This window comes from Chamaea fasciata, unplaced genomic scaffold (genome assembly GCF_029207755.1).
Source record: "Chamaea fasciata isolate MVZ Bird 193981 ecotype frontalis unplaced genomic scaffold, bChaFas1.0.hap1 SCAF_13, whole genome shotgun sequence".
NCBI lineage: Eukaryota > Metazoa > Chordata > Aves > Passeriformes > Sylviidae > Chamaea > Chamaea fasciata.
The window spans coordinates 13,031,391-13,048,805 of NW_027094098.1; the positions used below are offsets into that span (position 1 = coordinate 13,031,391).

General features: G+C 36.6%; 1 protein-coding gene across 4 annotated transcripts in view; it reads right to left on the bottom strand.

Moving 5' to 3' along the window:
* FHIT (fragile histidine triad diadenosine triphosphatase) overlaps positions 1–17,415 on the bottom strand; it is a 545,317-nt gene that overhangs the window by 521,549 nt on the left and 6,353 nt on the right. The window lies entirely within an intron of this gene.

Sequence of the window (17,415 nt, forward strand, 5' to 3'; positions counted from 1 at the left end):
TTAATTCATCTCACCTGTCTTAGAGTCTCATGTGAGAATGAAATTGAATACACTAATATCAGAATAATTAAATAATATGAAACACAATGCAAGTTTTCTTACTGAAACATTTATAGCAATTTCTCACTAGGCCAAGGTCAGGAGAAGACAAAAATTAAAGTCAAATCAGCCCAGTCAACCAAAATATAGGAGTAGCAGCTGATGTAAAGCAGTATATTACAACCACCAAAATAAATGGCAATGAGAATACACTTTCATATATTGTGTAAGGAAAATATTGCAGGTGAGGGGAAAACAAAAAAAAAACCCACCTCTTAAAAAAAAAGACCTTTGATAATCAAAGGAGCTTCATGCTTCCCTCTCTCACAGAATATTCAGCAAATTACATTTGCTTCTCTATAATAATTTCATCCCTAACAAGATCAGAGAAAATGATTTATTCCACCCCCAGTCTTCCTACATTTGTACGTCATCCTAGGGGACACTGACTTTCTGAACACTGAATTGCTTTTGGCCATCTGATATTATATTACTGCAGTCTTCTACAGAAGGAGCCAGAAAAGAAAAAAAAGGGGGAAAAAAATAATTACATTAATGCTGGGAATCAAAGTTTATTGACTTTCCCTTGAGCTATAATACCAAAAAGCTGATTACAGAAGTTGTCAACTTATTTAATGATACCACCAACTTCTCTCTGAACTCATCAAAATATCTCCTGAAAAAATTCTCAGAAGTTTTTCAAGTAGAGTAATACATTATTAACTCTACTTCATCTTACTGAAGATAACTGTATTTTGCCTCTGCTCCTTCCACCTCTTTGTGTCTACCAAAACACTAAAAACATCATCACTGTAATAGAAAAACTCCAGGATGCTCAGAGTTGTTGCATTCTCAAGCAAACCAACATCTCATTTTCACACCTCTAGTACATCCTACTTATTCTAAAAAACCCAGAGAAAGCTTTGACTAGAATACAGCTCTAAAAAAAGTGAACATCTCATCCGCACCCATGGCAGCTTGCTCTGAGACCCCAAACCCAAAACATGGTATTCTGCAGTATGGACACTCCAGTGGACAGAGATTCCATAGACCATTACGGGGTTTTATGTTTTCACTCACACTGACCCCTCCCAAGAAAGAGGGCTGCCCACACCTGTATTTGTTCCAAAAGTTCTCTTTAGGACTGTCCTCCTTTGGAGAGCAGATTTCTCTACCAACACTTCTTCTCCTACACCAAGAGTGTCAACAGAAATGTCTTCATCCCTCACTTTTACAAAATTACTTTATTGTACAATCTGCATAGGGAAATACTTAATGAGACAGCTGATAATGAGAAAAAAATGACCAGAGCTGTCTTTTTCAGCTTTTCCATCAGGGTCAGCAGTGCAACAGAAGGTACCACTCTAGCAAAAAAATTGTCCTTGTATCATTTACAGTACAGCTTTTTCAAAATAAACAGAGGAAAGTACAATACAACTGTTGTTAACTTTTCTGAACGCTAACAAAGCCAGGAAGTACTTAATTAGTTCAGTGAAGCTGTAGCTTATCACATTTTCTTCCAATACAAGTGTGAGCAGTGTTTACAGTAAACCTCTTCTGAATAACGCGCAATTAGAAGACGCATAAAATATAGTGAACAAAACATAGTTTAAAGGAAAGATGGAACTTCTTTAGAAGCAAATGCTCCTTCAGCAAGATCTCCTTTAGTCAATCTGTTTCTTTAATTCACATGAAGGAGACAAATCAAGTTCCTTGGTTTCATTACCCAGTGATTGAACAAAGGTATTTATGCTCAAACACTCCTGCCAACACACGAAACACCTGCACGTCTGTAACAATTTAACATGGTTTAGTCACAGCAGGTAAAAGCCTTTCATGTTGCAGTGAATAGGCCCTTTGATACTCATCCACAGTCAAACGCTGCATATGAGATCACTCTGCAACAGAAAACTGCTGTGAAAGTTTGGCTTGAACACAAGACTCTTCAAGAACACTGTTCAAATAGGGTATCATGACATGACAGATCAGAAGAAACAGCTTTCAATAAAAGGCAGACAGGGCATGCTGCTTACCTTGTGCAAGGTGATTTGTTCTCTAGCATTAGAAGGGACAACATCAGACAGAGCCAACAACCCACACAACTAAATTTGTGTCAGTGCCTCCCATGACAAGAACAATCATTTAGGCATCTGTCAGTCCTGTGAGGGGAAGCTGAGATATACCCAGGGAGCAATAGTCAGTAAATAGGACCAAACTTCTGCATATTTCGAATGTGCAATCTGGTTGGATTAAATTAGCTTTTGCCAGGTAGTAAATTTTTTTAAAAAATATTTCAGTTTCTAAGTTAGAAGAGGGAAAAAAACACATTCTAAAACTCTCCAATTAAATTAGAATTCTGTATTTATCACTAAATCTTTATACTTATAATGAGTCTTTAAACATATAAGAAATGGGCAGGTCCTTTTTAGGGCCTTTCAGCATTGTCCAGGCTTGGAAGTCAGCAATGATTCTCCTGGAAGAAATTCAGTCTGCAAAACTATTTAAACAGTGACAGCAGCAGTGATTGGCATTACTATAGCATTAACTAGAGGAACGTACCGTAACAAATGTTTATAAAGTATTGACTTAAATAGCATAAAACATAATAGGTTCAAATTACCACTGTCTTATTCAACATCTCGTTTTCATGATAACAAGAATAAGCAGGCTTACCTACCTGCAGGTTAACAGGTTTGCCTATTATTTTAAATATTTTGAGAATTACTGTAAGGATTTATGCTCCTCATGCAGAATACAGAATGCTGACACTGGAAAAAAGAATCAATAGGCTATTGCAGCTTCTCTGTTCTAACCATTAGTACCAACACTTGAAAGGCCAAAAAGACTACAACATTTCATAACAAGAACGTGGCCAAAAGTCATCCTTACTTTGTGGCACTGACCCGAAGTTTGAGTTTCTGCATAGTGAAGCCACTCCTGGACAATCACTGCAAGCACTCATCTCAGCTCCCCTAAGATAGATTCTCAGGGCTGAGACACCCACCAGACATGGTATTCCAGGAGAGCAGCTGGAACAAACAGGTTCTTTTCTACCTTCCTTGCTCACATCATTTCTTTGAGAAGATTGGTAGAGATTCCAAGAAATTATTTGAGTAATTTGAAAACAAAGATGGAGAACAACAGACTGAGATACAGTGGCGTGGGATTAAAGACTCATTTCAGTAGCTTTTCTTCAGAAGTGTTTTCAATTAAACAATAAATACATGCCAGTTTGGGATCTGCTTTTGCTCACAAGACAACTGAAAAACTACAAACTTTAGTTTTGTGTTTACCCTGAGGCTACATGAACTGGAGGGGACTGAATGTGTCAAGTTTTCCTGTTAAGTATTCAAAGCTCCTCGCTAAATCTTCTTGGTGATTTCAGTTCTCTGCAACTGCCTTTGAGTACCTTTAAATAAGCAATTCCGTAAAATATATTTCAGTCTTACCACTCTCACACAGAAGTGTGGGTTCCCTTTTTAATAGTTAAAAGTGCACAGTGAAGCCTATTTCATTCATGGACAATTTTAAGGCACATTAAAAAAATAAAATCCTTCTACTTTCTTCAAGTACCTTATTAAATGCAAACCCTTCCTGTGCAATATATATGCTGTACAAAGACAATGCTGTTTGCAGTGTCAAAAAGCACACACCCAGACCAAGTTTTTTGTTACTGATACTCTTTTTTAAAAAGCTGGGGCAAAAGCTTTAATTGAATGATTAAAGTTTAGTCTCTTACCAATTACGATTAAGTAGAGCCCCTATAACTCATCTCAGCATCTTTTTGCCATTATTGCCCAGCAGCTACAGCTTCAAGACACACAGTGGAGAGAGAATTCTGTTGCACATTATACTTAAACCAAGAGCATCAAGCAGAACATCAAGCATAATGCATTTTTCATGTTTAGCCCAGTGAACAAGCCTTTTCCCAAGACTGAGAAGTTAGCCTTTAACAACAGCAACCCAAGGAAAAAGGATTATGAGAAATATATCAGCATTTCCAACGGTCTTTAAAGCAATCTAATTAGGTAGCCACACACTATGTTTTATTTTCTCACAAAAAAATTAGCAATAATCAATACCTCAGTACGACTGACAGACTGTCTACCAAATAGCTTAAGAAATACCTACTCTATTTCAGGCTTCAAACTACAATGAGAGGCATTCAGGTTCAAGCACCACCTTCCAAAAGAAAAGGATTCAATACCAGTTAGATGCAGAATTTCAACTTTATAATGAAGTAAAATTCTGCATAACATTTATGGTGAAATAAAGTAAGTTTCATTGATAAAACACAAGATGTTACTCATCCTCACTTAAAACTTGAGGAACATATTATTACAAAAATTGTGTTTGTAGATTTACTAAGTCGATTACAGGTTGTAGTTTACAACACCACTAAACCACTTTCAGGAAAGTGAACTTAACACATTACCCACAATTACACCCTGTGAATGTTAATTACTTTGTTTTGAACCTTACCCACTACTATTTCCCTTTCACTTCCTTTCTCAATCACTCATCTTAGTGACATCCACAAAGCAAAACCACTGCAACTAGACAAATGTTCAATTAGCGTAATGATTTAACTTACTGTACTATGCTACAGTATTTTTTTTTCCTTCTCCCAGCTTTCAAAGAATACTGTTTATGTCTGAAAACCTACTTTCCCCTCAAGCACTCTATTTTAGGAGTGTTTTGTTCAAGTTATTTAAAACTAGGTACTTGTTTCCAATTCAGAGCAAAGCTCCCACTGATGCCCTTTCTAATCCTGCTATAGTTACCACATAAAGCCCAAATGCAGCACTGCTTTGTTTCATCTGCTAAATGATGTGCCAGTGTTTGAACAATTTATCCTTAAACCAAGAGCTTCAGAGAAACATCTGCTTAATAATAAAAAATAAAATAAGTTAAAAAAAATAATAACTATTTAAATATAGTATTTTAATTCAATACAGAAAAAGTTCCTTTACTGTCTCATTTCTGAGAAAATATATCAGAGACTACAGAAAATACAGGGTTGATATCAATTTAAAATATGAAAGACAATCCTTGATTACCAACATCACATCCAGTCCTTACCTTATTCCCCACATCTTATTAAAAAAATAAAAATACTTTTCTCCCCTTCCCAGGAAATAGATTAGGTAGGCATGACATTTTCCCACTTTACCGTCACATGCGGTAATAAGCTTTCCTTTTGTAGCATTTATGAATTCAAACAGTGCTGGGGTTAAGCTGGAGCAAAGCAATTTGGCATGCTTGCATCTGCTTTTATCAGAGAAAGGGAAAGCAATCCATGAGGTCTGGACTGACCTTAAAGCACAAGTATTTATTAGGAGATTCTAAGGGCTTACCAATTGTTTTTGGTAAAAGGGAACTTAAATTTGATCACACTTACACCCAATGTCACCTTAATTCTGGCAATCACCTTTCACTTCCTCTGCAGGGCCAATAATGTAATTGGTATTCTGGTACTACAAATATTCTCTTTAAAAAGGACACATCAACTAAACACCCCCATTCTACCACGCAGCTTTCTACAGGACATAGCAGGTTTCCAAAGTCAGCTACATCCAAATTCAGATAACTTACTCAAAAGAATTAAATCTATGCTGGTCAATGCAATTATATTTTCAAAGTATATCTACATAACCCTCTCATGCCTCTAATATAAAACAGCCCCAGAAAAATATTAAAGTCAATTATCTTACGAGTAAACAACTACTAAAGAAAATTATCTTTAAAATCTCAGACATAGGAAAGAGCTGGTTTGGAAAACAGGCCTTTGCTGCTTTTACTAAGCCATTTGTCAATTAATCTGCTAAAATACAAATGCATTCAGGGAACACACTTCCTCCTCTAGGAACTCAACACTCCTGTTTTGTTTCAAGGCAAGATTGCTCCAGCTCTTTTGTGAAATCTGAGCAACTTTCAGTGTTGTCAACTCTCATGTCCGCAATAAATTAAAAGAAATACATTAGAAACAATTAGTGGGGAAGCATTTATTGCCTCTCAGTGACAAAGATACTCGATCAAATTTAGATCCACTGCAGTGCAAGCAGTAAAACAATGTGAATACATAGTGTGCGGCTTTGCAAATGGAACACTTTCATCTTTCCACCTAATAAACAGTACTGTTATTGCCAGGTAGTGATGTGTCAGTGATTAAAGTTTTATTATTCTTTTTTTTTCACTTTATTCACTCTTCCTCCATCTGGAAAATCCGAGACTATTTTAAAACTGACAGTACATAGAATTAATAAACAATGACATGATAAGCAAATCCCACATTTCCTACATTCTAGGTACACCAGCATCCCACATTCAATTACAGAATGTGCAGATGTGGAGCTTAGGGACACGGTCAAGGGGCAGTACTTGGCTAATGGCAGGACTCAATGATCTTAAACGTCTTTTCCAACCTAAATGATTCTAAATATATATACCATATTATAGAAATGGCCAGCAGGAAAGAGAACTGTTGCAATTTCTAAGTCCTCTGCTGATTACTTGAACTGAGAATAGAACTACAGAAGGAAAGACCCTTTCTTCTCTAAGTTCCCTTCAGAGCTCCTGTTTTCTCTGTCTGGAGCCAGACTAATATCAGCTCAAACACAAACATGCCCAGAAAATCAGGAATTCAAGCCACATGTTCTCACAAAAAGATAAATTGATTCAGTTCACCAGGGCTGCTCAGGGCTCAAAAGCAAAGCAATCAGGTTCTCAATGAGACAGAGATCACCACATGCAATTCCATTACAGCCACGGACAAGGTTCTACAGTCAAGATGCTCCACTGCCATTTTCTGCTCACCCAGCCTGTGTGCTTAACATCCCACTAACATACAAAGGACAGACCTAAACTGCCTCTTCAATCCAAAGAAAAGCTGCACGATTCTCTTAATTTGACATCAAGCCCAGATCAGTAGCTGATGCTAAGGGGCAAATCATAGCAGCTTGAGTTTAACTCAGAGCTAAAGGGGTGAGACAGCAGCTTCAGGACGGAGCTGCCTCGTATTCACCAGCTCACAACAAAGGTGTGGTGAGCATCTATCTACACGGACTACAGCATCTGAGAAATGTGCTCCTACTAGGGCAGAAATAGTCACCTCCTCTCTAGAGAATTCTCCTCCTGCCGGGATCTCTCCAAGGAAAAGCAAGTCTGACAATTAATTCAGGTAACAGCACCTGACAGCAGCTGTGCAGATGTGCCACCTAAAGGACACAGGTACTGCGAGGGATTGAAAGGACATTTTCACTCTGCTTCCAAATAAAGAACAGGAGAAAGAACTCGGTGTGAGCATGTGTGAGTATGAAGTGGAAGCCAAATCTATCTAAATTAAAGATAATTATAAGGAGGTTATTTGATTCAAGGTCACCTATGGCAGGCAACACCACAGTTACCATGATAACTTTAGATTAAGAGAAGATTAGACAGGTACAAACAGTTGCTGCCACGCACAGAACTCCACTTTCTAGCTTCTCTTAAATGTTTTCCTTTGAAAATACTTTTATTCATTAGAAATATTTGTTTTCTCCCATCTCTTTTTTCTTATATATTTTTCTACCTATTAACAGCTCAACTGCCTATATATATTAAAAAGTAATGTACCATGTCATAAAAGGCAAACATGATCAGGAAAAAAAAAGTAAACTCATACCACAGCACAGTTTACATTAGCTTCTTCTGGGCTATACAAATCTGGTGCTTAATTGGTCTTTAAACAGTTGATCACAGTGATTTACAATTTATAACAACACAAATTCATATCAATTTAAATTTCGCTGCATAATGCGACTATCTTGAATTTCTACATCTTTCTTTTATGTTCCAGGCTGCTTTAATTATCCCAGTTCAACTTTCTGAAAGTGACAACAGAAAAAGGTGAAGATGAAGTGAAAAAATGGAAAGATGAAATTGCTGAAACAAATATAAGCTTATGGGATTTCTGAATCTCAGCAAAAAAGCTTATTGATGAAAATGGGTCTCTGCCTGATGTAATATCCAGTCTCTTTTTAGCAAAAAAATCCTACTTCTACTTTAGCTATTAATCAAAGAACAATTAAGTTACATGTTTATGAGCAAGTACAGAGCGCTGAACTACCTTCAAAGACTGAAGTTATTGTGATATTAGACACACAGACAACTATTATGCTCCGCTACCTAAATTTTAGGTATTTATCCACTTCATACACAGTGAAAAATCCACAGTTATGCAGTCTTATCTATCTTAATTTCCTGCTTTCCTTAGAAATCCTTGATGTATACTACTACATAAGCAAGCCTCATGCAAATTCAGAAGAACCATTAAAAAGTCACTTTCAATTTTCTTGTTTTTCTCACCTGGCCTTATTAATCTAGGGAGCAGATGCAGGACCAGTGCATTTATTTTTAAATACACTGGCATTAATCTTTGTAAACATTACTACACCAGCACAACTTAACCACTGTGAACAAAGCAGAAGTCAGCACTTATTCTCTAGGATTTGGAGACCCTCAGCATAACAACTCTCTTTACATTTTCCCTCTATCACTCAGCCCTTTTGCCTGATAGGGAAGCCAGGTGGCTAAAGAAGTTGTCCTGTCAGCTTTATCTTTAATCTCTGCACGCAGATCTGTGGATGCAACACAAAGGGTGTAAGGCAATGCTTGTCGCTGCAATGTAAGAAATACACTTACCTTTAGAGTATCCTCTTCCTGTAATTGGAGACTACAAAGTGATAATAAATACATACACCAATGTCTGGCCTATACATTAATAACCATGTTTATTTTGTACAGCTACTACTGCATGAAAAAAGTCTGAACTAACCAACGTTGCTTCCCTCTACCGCTTTAAAGACACTATTGTTTGGTCACTAACACTGAACTCGTCCAGCAGCCCTGTCCATGGAGAGGGGAGACAAGGCTGAAGCAATTTTGGCCAGACTGCCCTGCACGTCAGTGAGACAACTCAACACACACAAAAGATCAATTTTTTACAAGCCCAAGTTTAATCTGGAAGATGATAAACAATCAAATAGGACTAACTACCAAAGGAAGTGGACACTTAATCCCTCTCAGTCCCTTCAAACGAAGACAAGCTTTCCAGCAGATCCACTTCAGCCGAGCACGTTACCAGCCTCCATCAAGGGAAATGAGTGACATTTATGTTCGCCACACAGGAGCTCAAAGGAAAAGCTTCAGTGATCTCTACAACTATGAACCTCTTCCTTGTAACCTTTTTTATCTAAGGCACAATTTTTATCTAAGTTTAGCACAAAAAGAAGTACAAAATTGTGGAAAAACAAAATTGTTTGAGTCTTTCCTTGAGTTTTCCTGGAAAAACTGATGGAGAATTACTTCTTGTGTACACCTCATTACTGCTCCCAAAACCCCTCCAACCCCTACCCTCCTCCTTCTTTTAATTTCAGAATTGCACTTAAATTATAATGATTCTTCAAATTATTTAGACTACCAAGAGCTGGCTACATAACAAAAACATGTGAAGTCAATATCTAACAAAAACAGGTGAAGTCAATATCTTTTAGCTAGAAACTTCAGAGTTAGGAAACAGGAGAACAGATTTCAGGTGCTTTTGTCTTCATTGTTGAAAATATTTAGAGCGATTTCAAGTGTGCCTGTACACATTATATATGCATGTTTTTATCAGCATGCATTTGGGTTATTCCCTCAGAAATCCCTCACTCTTGTCCACAGAAGATCTGATACAAGTTTCAGAGTTTTTACTGGGAAAAGGAAAACAATATATGAAATACATTTTAGCCTTTATATGTTACAGGTTTCGTGACAGAAGCAGCTGTTTCAAGTGTTCTTTAAAATGTCTGCTGTTTAAAATGTTCCTCTTCACTTACATTTTACTTCTGAGCTTGTTCTGGATATTCTTCATCTATGACATTGCCATTGATTTATTCTGGTCAGAAATCACAGGATTTATTTCTGTTGAGCAAACCAGTGGGCTTTCGAAGTGAATTATCATCAACGCCTTTTTTCTTTTTTTCTTTTTTTTTTTTTTTAACTTTTTTTAAAGGAGGCCAACAACTATTGCTTTTTCCAACCAATGCACTCTGGTAAGTTCATTACACACTCATTCTGGTTCTGTGTCATGCTCTCAACGATTATATTGTGTGTAAGTGCTGTCTATAATGACCAGGCAAATGGAATTCAACTGAACATCTTTATCTAATTTTTCAAACCTATAACATTATGTCCCATTTCATTTTATAAGACTTATTTCAAACTTTTTCTAAGCAGATCTTGGGTACGAACCTCATGTTTTTCTTTGTTTTTTCTTTCCACAGCTCTCTAAGCCACCCCCAGAACTCATCAGACAGAATGAAATCAGTCGTTGTTGAGCTTTACTACAGTCATATTGATTGGTATCTCCCAAAGGCACATTGTCATCATTTTAACACTGATGGGGTTATGGGCAGACACACACTTTGACATTCCCCTTAGATGTGATAAATGCAATCCTCATTTTCTCAGATCTTGTGCAATTCACCACAAATCTATCGATCACTACAGAATGACCCTTTCTATTCCACTGAAGCTGTGAAACCCAAAGATCTAAGTATCTTCCCAATTCATACATACACCATACAATCCATAGTCCTATTTTTCATTAGATTGGGGTGATTCAGCTCATCATTTCCATGATGAAAATACCAACTGGTGTATTCCATTTGAATAATGTTCTACATCATCACTTTAAATAAAGTATTATTAACAGGTTTCTCCACTACTATAATCTATCTTATTTTTGAATACCAAAGGGCATTCCCAACATGTGTCGCATGTAAATCATTTTGCTTGTGGACTGCCACAATCATTATTATTATAACCAACAGAAACCAGTCACTGGTTGTTACTAGCTGAAGTTTTACTTGAAAATTTTACTCCAGTACAAACATACTTAAAATTCAATGTAACAGGCTCAAAAAATTTCTTCCTACTCTTAACACAGGAAAAACCACTAATCAACATTTACTAAGCATTATGGTTTGTGCACCTTCCGCCAATAATCTCAAAACAAGTAAAAATTTGCCATTGCAAGAACAAAGCAGCCAAGTCAGCCACATATGAACTTCAAAGAGCAACCAGCACAAACTCAGTGTCCTAACATTGCTCCTATCACAGAACTACAAAGTGTAGAGGTTATGGCAGGATTTGGCCTAGGGTACAAAATTCTAGGTGCACTATTTTGGGAAAATACAATAAAATCTCCATAAAGATTTGAACACTTCAAATGCTAAGTGCTCAAGATGAAAACAGATGCCTGTCACTGCCCTACGGAATTATAAACTGTTCTTAGTTTTGGGTCTTAAATATACAATTAAAAGCTTTCCATCTCTCATTTCAGATAAGGAAATTGCAATCCTTCTTTGGAAATTAACTTTCCATCTAGTTCCTGGACATGTTTTTTTAATTATTATTCTTGAACCACATGTCATTAAATTACTGAATGTGGCTTATATTTGCATCTCTGGAATTTTTTTTTTCTCTTCTTCTTCTACCATTCCATTTCCGTCCATTACCAGGGGTGTGAGCAGGTTGCTGACTATGCTGATAGGCAGGGAGCAGGGAGAAGTCCTCGCTCCACATTTCATTCAGATAATAGAAACCTGCAAGCTGCTCAGTGTGACAGATGAGCTCTGTGAGCTAAAGCAACTTGTTCCGCCTGTCAGGCTGCAAGAGCCTACAGCAGCAAGACACAATTGTGATGACACCACCATCGCCAAACTGGGTCAAACATACGGTCACTTTAAAACACAATGCCACCCTTTCTTTCTACTTGAGGAATTTGATTCAGTGACACTAAAAGCTGCTAGATACCATTAGCTTTATATCCAGGTTCAAAATGAAACTGTTTCTCTGAAAATATTTGAAGGATCCTCTTTGCCATTAAAGTTCGTGGGAATCACAAACTGTCAAATAATGTCACCATTGCCCAGAGCGAGTGGGTGCTTTATGAGCACAACACTCTCCATGTTGCACCAGGGGAGCAGGGCCTTTGGAATAACATCACCATAATGGCCTTTGTGGATTAAATGCATTAAAACCATCACAGAATTTTAAAGGAAGTTATACAGACATAAAACGTTTTGTTTAATTGCAGAAATAAAAAATATATAGTACCTGAATTCATGCCTACACCTGTTATTTTTAAGTCACCATCTCATATAAAAATTAACTTTTTATTTTTAGTGAAATAAAATAATTATTAAATGAATGATTGTAAAAATGTAAAGATAACTTAAAAGTAATATTTAATGAATGGTTCCAAGTATTTTCCTTATTCTTGGAAGATTTATTCACATCATAATGTGATGCTGAAACACCCCATGCTATATTACAACCATGTACTGTGCAAAGATTAAATATCTGTGGTATACAGGTCACACCACATGCTGCTTCTAGATAAGATTTGGAAAAGCAGATAATGAGATGAAGATAGTTCAGGTCATACTCTGATATTTGATGACCAACACCTTGCATGTATTAAATGATCTGTAAACCTATCTTTTTTAACAGAACTACACTATGTATATGTTTCAGCACGGCTAACTTTAGTCCAAAAGTACTAGAAATGTAGAATGAAACAGCAAAGGTCTGAGACATCCAAAAGCAATTTCCTTCTCAATATTTACCAATTTGTGTTGACAGTCTGAGTCAAGCTCAAGTCATGGACTTAGGCCAAGTAAAAATTCCCAGCCAGTTTAATTTAGGTATTTCAATACAGCATAATGAAGACATTTTATATATTTCAGGTTTTGATGAATCTATTTTTCTGGTTTATGCCTAATACTTGCCTTTCCAGTTCAACATAAAAATTTTCAGGAAAATATTTTCAAGAAAAACTTCTCATGGAGCCATTCTGTTAAGATGATTCATATTTTTGTGCAGTTAAAAACTTATATAATTCTTAAAAATAATTGTTGTTTACTTGCTTTGATTTCTAAATGTCTTTGATCTCATTCATTAATATTCATTAGACTTCTGATGTTGGACTAATGAGAATCTTACACATTTATGAGAAGCTATTTAAACAATGCTATCAATTTTTTTTTGACTTCTGTTTTTCATCAACACTGACAATACTTAATTCTTTGTATTCTCCAGTTTTGTCTTCAAACTTCCTCAAGACATGGTACACATTCTCCAAAACAAAAGGGAACTCAACAAATGCATAACTAATTCAGCCAATTTTGAGCATGGAACCCTAAGCAGATAACAAGAGAAATTTATAATATATATGCACAGAATGAATAATGCTCAAAGGAAGAATCCAGCCACAAATTTTCAGTCTCAGGAGTTTACAGGCACAAAAGCAGCAGTGCTGTTGCGAGAAGACATGAGTAGCCACTGATATTTCCCATCCCAGATGCACACACAACCGCAGGAACAGCGAAGCACTTGTGGGCTTTGTATTTCAGAAAACATCAGCTGTGTTCAGATTGAGTTTCCATTGTCTGCAGTTCATATCCACAGGAAGCTGGAAGTAAGAGAGTCCTCACATGCTGCCCAGAACCACCTGCATTGCACACACAGCATAAATGAGAAGCACCCAAGGGAACCAAAGCAATGCACCACAACATGGCAACAAACATATTCAAGACAATATATCAAAATTTTTATATAAATATATATTTTTTTTCCAGATAAAGCTACACCAGTTTGAAACCATCCATTAGAGAATTCTATCTAGGAATTAACTCCTACACTGGAAGAGAAACAGCCATTATAAGCTTCCTAATGACAAGAAAATAAATGTGCAAATGCAGCAAAGTACCTGATTATGCAGTGCCCACAACAGCGCAGTCATACCATACACCAAATTTCCAGGCACAGAAAGCCACTGCTCTGATCTCAGTATCAAATAATAACAAGAAAGTTCAATGACAAAGTATTCCTAACTCTAGGATTCCAAATTTATCTCACAGGATGCTTAGTACCTAATACCTCAGAATTTACTACCAACCCCAGACTTTTCAAAAGAGTTTCTTTTGTGTATCAAAGTTTAAAAGATCTCCAATGATACAAATGTTTTATTAGGTGTAAATATATGAATATGAATATGATTCTATATTACAACACAGTTCTAGAAGAAATTAATAAAGTAATTTTAGAAGATTTAAGTAGCAGCCAAAGTATTTATATAAGCCAGAATCCTGATTATGTGCAACACCAGCCCTAACAGATCACTCCCAAAGTTAAGTGCTACTAATCTTCCTCTAAGGAATACTATTTCCACCATTTCTTCCTTTCTGTTCTTCTCTATTTCCCTGCATTCAGACCCTGACACTCAGTCTGTAACTCTTATTCTCAAGCTCTCCTCTCAGAGATGTGCCATCACAGCATCTGCTGTACTGGGATTTTATCCCACTCAAGCAGGTCTTCTCAAAAGAAGCCACATATCGCAATTAACATGACACGAAAAGTGTTAATATCACAATACTAGAAAGCAAATTTTTTTCCTGACACCTGGGAAAGTGAAAAAGAGGATAACACATTATTTAACAGAACTTTTCCCTAGTAAATCAAGTATACACAATGCTTGGGGTTTGGGGGTTTTTTGTTAGAAAATGTATTCTAAGTTCTAATTCAAATATCCTAAGGTTTCCAAACTTTAATTTTTTTTTAAATTTTTCTTAAATCACACTGTCAAGGCCTAACAGCTGCAGCTTCAGTTGCAGCACTGGGAAGGCTACATCTCACAACAGGTATAAAACACTAAAGTTAATTAATGGACTAGGTTTCAAACAGCAGAACTGATGAAAAGTTGATACAGAAATCTTTCTCATTGGAAACAGGTAAAGAGAAATGACAGTGCCTGCTACCAAAAATAATGAAGCAATGGAGGAAAGCTTACAAATTATACTAATTAGTAAGAAGCAGGCAAGAAAGATAAGAGCCTCAAAGCAGGAGCAGCATCTTGGCAAAACTCCCACAAGCAAAGACACTCAGCCAAGGCCCCACAATCTTCTGTCCTTCAGAGGAAGCACCCAGCAGTCCAATGTTTGCCATGTGAAATCAGAGCCAACCAGCCTGGGGAAACGTCCGACCTGCTAAAGCAATTTTTTGAACTAAAAAGAAGACAGTGTGACCAATCTGTTGCTGCTCATGGCCAAGCTTGGTTACATCCAGACTGAAGCAACTGCTGGTTAAACACACGCTGAACCAATCTTTGGCAAGGCAGATGAGTGCTCTTCTTACAGTGACATCTATTACTTACTTTTGAAAGCACCACAACTGCCCACGTGAGATTTATATTCTTCTACACATAAAAAGACTCAGAACGATTTTCTTAACCTTTCATATGATGGCAAAGTTTGTCCATCCTTCCAGTAAACTGTGCACGAAAACACAGAGTTATCTTCATTCAATCAGCATGTTCTCATTTAGATTTCATCTCCTTAAGTCAGAACGGAAAATGCTCTTGACAGGAAAATCTGAATTGATTAAACAGTTCAAGACCTCCCAAGTGAATGTAAACTTTGAAAAAGATACTGATTTTTTAGTGAAAATCATTATCATTGTATTGAAAAATTCTTCATTCTTACAAGTATCATTAAAAAAACTTCTTGTGTCAAACAACCCCAAAGATTTCAACCATTCTAGAGACAGAACTGGAATGCAAGGGGACTTACATAACAGCCCTTTCTAGGACAAAAATTAGGCTCTTACAATGGAGTTCCTTTTGCATTTAACAGAAGTCCACTTCCTTACCAATTGTCACTGTTTCTCTGACCAAAAACTGCAATTAGTTACACTTCACAACACACACACGAATCCGTTTGTGTTTATGTTATTCAACCTGAACATTAATAGCAGGATTGTTATAAATTCTACAGGAATTGCATCACCCATGACTATTTTATTAAACCATTTGTGGCAAGAAACAGTTAAACGCTGTGTATCCTTTAAGTATATTATTTGAGTTGGTCAAATAATTATTCTACCAGATGAATTAAAGAAGCCAAAAAACCAAAAACCAAGACTATTATTTAATTTGTACAAACAGTACTTAATTTTTAAGATTATATAGTACGCATTACTAATACTGTCTTATTTTCAAATGGACCTCATAGTTACAAAAAAGTTTCACTAGAAAAATAAAACTGACATCAAAACAAAACCAACAAAGGAAAACAATTTTCATTAGTTCAAATGAAACTAACCAGGGCTACCAGCAGTAAAAACCCAACTTCTTTTAAATTCCAAAATGAGTCTCCTCTCCTGACCTTTATAGAGCTCAAGATGCATATGTACACAAAATAAACAAAATAATTTGAAAGCAAATTCACTGAGAGTGCCTGACCTTTGAAACAGCACAGATAATTTTAATCAGATTTGCACAATGTTAGTCTGTCTCAGGTTCTGTGCAGTAACACAAAGATGACAAAACTACTTAAGGAAAAAAAATACAACATTTTACCAAAATAAAACCATCTATAAATATTATTCTAAATATCCCTAAGAGTCTCAGATTCAGAAAAGACTCCTCTGAAATTCTACTCTCTCAATATTGAGCTAAAGTGCATAACTTATCTCTAGAGAGAAAAGCCCTTTCTGCCACTTACGCACGTTTCTGTCTCAGTTAAGATGAAGAGTTGGCATTTAAAAGAAAAAAAAAAGTAATTTACACAAACATTTTTAAAATTGTGTTTTTTAAGAGTGGCCTGTAGTTGCCTCCTCGATCACCTAGCATGCAGTGGCTGCTTAAAGCTTCTCAGTTACATTGATTATCATAGATTTTTCAGAGCTGATGACTAAAAATATCAAGATCTGCAGCATAAATAACCTGACAAGCAGTGCTGACTAGTAAAAAATCTCTAGTTACAAAGAGCAGAAGTTCTCAGAAACACACACAAATGAGCCTTAGCTGAACTAGCTGGCAGCACCTTCCTTTGTGGAAGGACAGATGTTACACCAGGAGTTAAACAGCATTTATAGCCACCAAAGCTGGCCATGGCTTGCAGTGCTTGGAAAAAACAAGGGAAGAAACCTTACACTTTATACAAGCCCCAAAGCAGGTCACTGCAAGTGGTTCTATCACTTGTGCCTGATGAAATCAGAGTAATTAGCATGGGGAGCTGAAAGCCCTCTTTAGGTCCGCAATGTTCAACCTCCATCAAATCAGACCTTCCAGGCCAACAGCAACAGGAGGGTTCTGCCCAAGCTGGAAAAGACAGCATGAGAGTAAAATGCAACGAAACAAAGACACTTAAAAAGCTGAAGTTTGGCTTTGGTACTTTTGAGAAAAAGCAACAGTGAGCAGGACAGAGATCTTCACTAATTATTTGCCCAGCTGACAGATGCAATAGGACAACATAGCTTTGTCAAATAATGCACTTTATCTGACAGCACCAG